The sequence below is a fragment of the Mustela lutreola genome, chromosome 1, assembly GCF_030435805.1.
Source record: "Mustela lutreola isolate mMusLut2 chromosome 1, mMusLut2.pri, whole genome shotgun sequence".
Taxonomy (NCBI): Eukaryota; Metazoa; Chordata; class Mammalia; order Carnivora; family Mustelidae; genus Mustela; species Mustela lutreola.
Window position 1 is genome coordinate 209,695,950 of NC_081290.1, and position 7,134 is coordinate 209,703,083.

Consider the following 7,134-nt stretch of genomic DNA (forward strand, 5'->3'; position numbering starts at 1 on the left):
AGGTTATTAGGGAAGCCTCAGACCAAGGGCAATTTTCCCCTAAGGATCTGTCCCTCAGAGCCTGAATATTCTCTGTTCCCCTAAGGATCTGTCCCTCAGAGCCTGAATATTCTCTGGCCAATCCTCTCCAAGATTCCAGCTCAGAAGTATTTTCTTGTTTTGTTTTTATCAACTGTAACACTTTACTTAGAATTATAAGACTGATCTTCTTGGTAGCATAGAACAGCATTAAGATACTAAAAATTTATTATATAAGTCAAAGTATATTTACGATCTAAATCTTATATTTGTCATATATATATGTGTATATACACATATATATATACATACATTTATAACTCTCATTCTCCTTTCTTTTTTTTTGTAATGGAATTATTTAATAATTATGAAAGAAATTTATGATGACATAAAATTAATAACTATTTATGAGTAACAAATATTATAGAAAATATCATCAGATAAAATAGAGCAATAGATACAATGAACTAAAACATTTAATTAATAAATGTCTAATATATTAAAAAGGAAACTACAAAAAAGTGAAAAACTAAAGATTAAAAGAATGAAGCTGAACTTATTTATAAATAAATTAGACACAAGTGAATAAAATCCACAACTTAAATGACAAAATGTGCAAATTGTGTAAGTAAACCAAATACAGACAAACTAGACATGAGTGATGACTTAATACTAAATATCATAAATAGTTGAAAATAATGGAATGGACCATGATATACAAAACAAATGCAAGCAAACAAAAAGCAGAAAGAGAAATATTAAAATTTATGCAAATATTATTTCAAGGAAAAAACCTGGTTATCTTGGGAAGATTTTATATATATATATATATATATTATATAAATATATATAAATATATACATTTATCATATATATATACTGTAAGCACATTATAACAAGAAAATAAAATAATAATGCATGAAATTAATTTTAAGTTAGAAATGGGGATTTTGATACAACCAAATCATAATGAAAAACTCACTCTTTCTTAACAAATTAAGTAATAAAATTCACATTGTCTTTATCCATTCATCAGGGAATAGACACCTAGGTTTTTTTATAATTTGGCTACAACTTTAGGAAACTATAACATTACTTAGAGGTAGAAAAACTCCCAATGAATAGGACAGGCATCTTCTTTTCCGACAGCAGATATCCATAAACATGACTTTAAGATACAACTCGCACTGGTGGCAGAGTCAGTTGAGCTTTTGACTCTTGGTTTTGGCTTAGGTTGTGATCTCAAGGAGGTGAGATCCAGAACTACATCAGCTCTGTGCTCAGTGCAGAGTCTGTTTGGGACCCTCTCCCTCCTCCCTTTCTCACCTCCCACCCCCAAATAAATAAAATCTTAAAAAAAAAAAATATCTCCTGGAGGAACCCCCTTAAATGTAGATCCTGAGGCTGGGAACAGAAAGTTCTAAATCAGCAGTCTAGGTTTTTTAACAAACAGCTCTGATTCTGAAGCATGCGCTAAAATTTCCTTACTTTGAGAAACAGGAAATTGGGAGTATGTTGGAAGGAGCAGTAAAAGAAAGCTTGGATGTGGAATATAAGAACAGATCTGACTATGACCTATTACTTTGTAAAGAAATTTTTACTGAAATAAAACCATGCTCATCTGTTAACATATCAACTGGATATTTCTCCCTCTAGTTATGAGAAATCATGTGGCTGGCAAAGCCAAATGTCCTTACTATATATCCTTTTTTGGAATAGGTTGTTAGGTTTTTTTAGGGGAAAAGTTTTTTGGGGTGTTTTCATTACTTAATACAATTATTAATACATACATAATATGAGGCAGGAGATAAGACTCTTGATATTTAAAAAGAATGTAATTTTATTTTATTTATTTATTTTTAAGATTTTATTTATTTATTTGACAGAGATAGAGCAAGAGAGGAAACACAAACAGGAAGTGGGAGCGGGAGAAGCAGGCTTCCCATGGAGCAGGGAGCCTGATGTGGGGCTTGATCCCAGGATCTTGGAATCATGACCTAAGCTGAAGACAGATGCTTAACTACTGAGCCACCCAAGCACCCCAAAAAATGCAATTTTAAATGCATTTTATATTTGCTGTAAATGCTGTCTCAATATTATCCCCAAACCTTTCAGAATATGCATTTTCACCCTTCTACTCTGTCACCAATATATCTGATTTTAAAATTTGAATAAATCCTAGAATATGTTCACATTTTTGCAACATATAACTGATAAATGAGTGCTTGCTTAAGAGGAGGTTCAAGTTTACACATCTGCATTTGAAATATAGGACACTCTAATATCCTCAGTTTTAGTCACTTAGCCAAGGTAAATAAAGTTGGTGTTTACATTATATAGGGAGCTCAAATCAGGCAAAAATTCTTATGTGATCCTTGAGTGAGCAATAATGAAAATTTTGCTATTGTTTTTATCTTCTTTACAAAAAGTTGCCAAAATAGTACTCACTTTGGTAGCACAAATACTAAAATTGGAACAATACAGAGAATACTAGTATGGACCCTGCACAAGGATGACACACAATTTGTGAAATGTTCCACATGCTTTTTAATTGCCTTAATAATAGAAACTTTCTAGATATAAACAGATCACACAAGGCAGTTTCTGCAGGACCAAATAAGAAATGCACTTTTCCTACTTTTTTGGAATTGCCCCAGAATTTAGACTGTGCCTGTGACTGGAGCAATTGTGTATCAACGTTGCATACTTTGACAATATTATAAAACATTGCCTAGAGTTAATATATAACACATACATTCTTTACAAGAAAAATAGAAATCCAAAATTAATGTCAATATTGATATTAAGGTGCAAAGAGTAAACATTAAAAGAAATGTTAAAATGTAACTTTACAGTTGTAATGACAAAATCATGAAAAAAGTTACAATGTAGCTTTTATTATCTAAATACAATATTGAAAATAAGAACCTCAAATTTTACAATGGAGTTTCAATAAAGTCTTGTTTTGCCTAGCAGAAAGCATTCGAGAATAAAAAATAATTAAAAATGATAAACTGACACGATTTCTTCTAAGTATGTTCCTATTCATTTCGTGTACCCTGGAAATGATCTTGGTGCTAATAAACTTAACGATTTCTTCCTATTTGCTCTATCTAAATTACCGGTGATGGAATTTGCCCAAGTTGATCTGTAATTAGGGCTAATTATTACAGCCAGCTTATCATAGCATACATAAAAATCATATATCTCATTGAAAGCAAAATAAAATACTCTGAGAAAATCCTATGTTCCATACCATGTCATGACAATGTCCACCATGAAAATGACACCAATAAATGCCATGGTATAGTATGGACATAATATGTCTTTTATAAGATAATACAGATATTTTCTTTCCATATAACTGGTATGACTTATTTTCCATAATTTATTTTTGATATATTATGATTAAATCAAAATGATAAGTGAGGTGGAAATATAACACCAATTGGTGGTTGTATACTTCTTTTTTTTTTAAAGATTGTATTTTTTTATTTTTTTATTTGAGAGAGAGAGCCCACACATGAATGGGGGAAAAGGCAGAAGGAGAGAGAGAGAGAATCTCCAGCAGACTCTGCACCGAGTGTGGAGCCTGATGTGAAGCTCCATCTCCTGACCCTGCAATCATGACCTGAGCTGAAATCAAGAAATGACTGCTTAAGCAACTAAACCACCCAGATGCCCCATGATTATATAATTTTTATCTCTAGGTGGTCGCTTTGAGGTTAATGAGATTACCATGCAACTATAATTTATAACTAAGTGAAAAAGAGTAAGCCACCCCTAGGTTTCCTTTATTTTTTTTTTAATTATAAAAAGTCTACTCAGATTTAGTTTTTTTAAAGATTTTATTTATTTATTTGACAGAGAGATAGAAAGCACAAGCAGGCAGAGCATTATGGCAGAAGGAGAAAGAAGCAGACTCTCCACTGAGCTGGAAGACCAATGTGGGGCTTTATCCTAGAACCCTGGGATAATGACCTGAACCAAAGGCAACCACTTAATCAACTGAACCACCCAGGTGCCCCCACTCAGATTTAATTAAATGGAGGAAAAAGAAGACTCATTATTACTACTATAACATTTATCCCATTAGTTGTTACCTTATAAGTAATTTAAATCAAACTACATATATACATTCTAATTCCTTTTATGAAGTTTATCAAATTAATTCTCATTGTGATTATATACAGTCTCTTATCAGTTACTATTTTTGGATGTTGTAAGAAGAATTCTTAAGATGTTTAATAATATGGTTATCAGTATTTAGTATGTATGAAAAAACCAGTATGTTTCAAAAAAAACAGTATGTTTCAAAAAAACCAGGTTTTTATGCCAACACATAAATTTAAAATGGGCAAATAAAAAGTCTACAAAATATGTGAATTAATGGAAAGGCAAAGGGTAAAACAGATTCAAATAAGAAAAAAAAATTTCATTAAAGATATATCCCCAGATAATTTTTCTTTTAACAATCAAATATTTTATAAAAGATGGATATATATTTAAAAATTCGTGGGTGATTTGTGAGGAAACGTGTATGGATAATACATAATCTTATGTTTTTATAAATCTTTTGTTTAAAATTCAAACTGGAATATAACATAACTAATAGTCACAGGAAAAATATTTAAAATATTTAACAAGACTGTTGTCATATACAACTCAGGGGCAAAATCCTGAATGTATTGTGAAATTATTCATATTATTATAGCTACTATTCATGCATAGTGTTCCATGGATGCCATTTTATTAAATAAATGTACCAAATTTTCATAAAGTAAAAATTCCAAATTCAAAATATGAAACAATACCAGCTCCTCAGATGCGTTTCTTATAATACTCACTCAACTCTTAAAAAACTCACTCCACTTCCTAACTGATCCAATCTCCTAGTTTATAATACTATAAAATAATTTAACTGTCTTTAAATTTTATAAATAATATCATGAAGTATATGGTCTTTTGTGTTTGGCATCTTTGCCTCAATATTTGGTTTGTGAAACTCATCATGTTTTTGTGTTTGGTTGTAGTTGATTCATTTTTATGTCTGTGTAGCATTCTATTTTATTTATATAACAAAGTGTATTTACCCGTTCAGCAGCTAATGTGGATCTCATTGCTGATAATTTGGGTTATTTTAAATACTTTTGCTAGTATATTTATATTCTTATCTTTTTGTGAACATATATACACATAATTTTTGAGTATATATCTGGACATGGAACTGATAGGTCAAAGTTATACATTTGTTCAGTGCAGTAGAAAACTGTCAGTTTTCAAAAATGATTGACAAAATTTATATATCATCTAGGAGCTATGACTGTGAATTGGTTTTACAGCCTCATCAAACTTGTTATATTCAGTTTGGGTTTTGTTTTTCCATTTAACTATCCTCTAATATAGAGTGATATCATATTATGCTTTTCATCAGAAAGCCTTAGAAGACAAATGAATATGAGGAACTTTTTATATGTTTAGTCGTAATTTAGATATCTTTCTCTGTGAAATGTCTGTTCAAATTTTAGCCTGTTTTTCTATTGAATTTTATATCTTTTATATATTTATTTATATTACTTATTTCTATTAGTTATTTATATATTCTAGATAATATCCTGTGTAATATAAATTACTGTATTTCAAATATATTCTCTCACTCTGTCTTGACTTTCTTCTGTCTTAATGGTGTCTATTGATAAATTGAAGTTAATTATTTCTTGAAAAGAAAAATATATATCATGAAGGTTAGTGCTTTTCATCTCCTAAGTAAGAAATTCTAGCCAACTTTAAATCATAAAATATTTATATTTTTTTAAAAAGTAATTATTTAATCCTCTCTTTCTAGGACTTGCACACAAAAATAAAAGAAACGTAACTCATACTTTTCCTTTATGTGAATACCTAATTAATTCAGCACTGTCATTTGCAGAGATCACTATTTTCCTTGCTGAACTGTCATAAATGTCATATATTAAATGATCATGTAGAAGTGTCTGTTTCTGGATGATTTTTTGTTGTTTTTGCACAGTTTGTCCACTCTTGCACCAGAGGGAAACTCGAAGTTACTGCTCTAATAAAGCATCTATTATAATGGGCAATATAATATTCAAAAAGATGAAAAATGTATTTTAAAAGAGTAACAAATACTATGAAAAAAATACCAGACAGAGAGTACTGGGGGTTGGATGTATTGAGAAGACCACATGAGAGAGTTTGAATAGAAGTTCATGAGAAATGTGAGGCGAAATAATTCTAAACAGTGGAAAGATGTGAGGCAATAGTTTTAATTTAACCTGATACACTTCTAAAAGAAGTTCATTATATATAGCCTATACATGCCAAGGAGTAAGCATTTAAAGTTGATATGGAAGGTTTGAGACCAAGCATGTAGAACATTATTGGTCATGTTAAAGATTCCCATTTCTAGTTTAGAGAAATGATTTCTGGGAGATGGGGACTCAGTTAAGCATCCAATTCCAGATTTTGGCTCAGGTCATGATCGTGGGGTTGTAAAATTAATTCTTGCATTGGGCTCTGCGTTCAGTGGGGAGTCTGCAGGAGATTCTCTCTCTCTCTCTCTCTCCCTCTCTCTCTGTGCCCCTCCCCCCATGTGCTCACACGATCTATCTCTCTCTCAAATAAAGAAATAAATACTTTTAAAAAAGAAATGACTTGGGGAAGATTTAAACTTAGGATATGTAAAAGTTTTAAAGGCTACTGTGCCATTTGAAAAATTAATTGTAGGTGGTCAAGAGATAAAATAGGGTAAGGAATGTAATGGATAGTCAGGCTATTCTTTTTGGTTACAGAAAACACTGATAATATGTACTTAGGTATTAGCAGAAAAGGTGGTGAGACATGGTTATCTGGGAAATTAGAGATAAGGAGATTCATTGATAAGATGATGGAAGAAAAGGAGAAATAAAGGATGATTTTCAGGAGATAAACTATAGAATTTAAAAAAATTATCGTTCCAATAACTGAAATTGGAAGACAGCAAAAAGGGTATGGTTAGCAGGATTGATATGGAATCTTGACTTCAAGCTTTATGATTTATAACAATTTCTTTTTTGGATTGTTTTTATTTATTTATTTTTCTTCCATCCTAGAGCATAA

General features: G+C 30.8%; 1 non-coding gene across 1 annotated transcript; it reads left to right on the top strand.

Annotated features, from left to right (window-relative positions):
• Positions 1 to 2,458: 2,458 nt before the first annotated feature.
• LOC131822884 (U6 spliceosomal RNA) lies at positions 2,459 to 2,566 on the top strand. Its single transcript, XR_009350366.1, has one exon. It is a non-coding gene; the product is annotated as a U6 spliceosomal RNA (small nuclear RNA).
• The last annotated feature ends 4,568 nt before the right edge of the window (positions 2,567 to 7,134 follow it).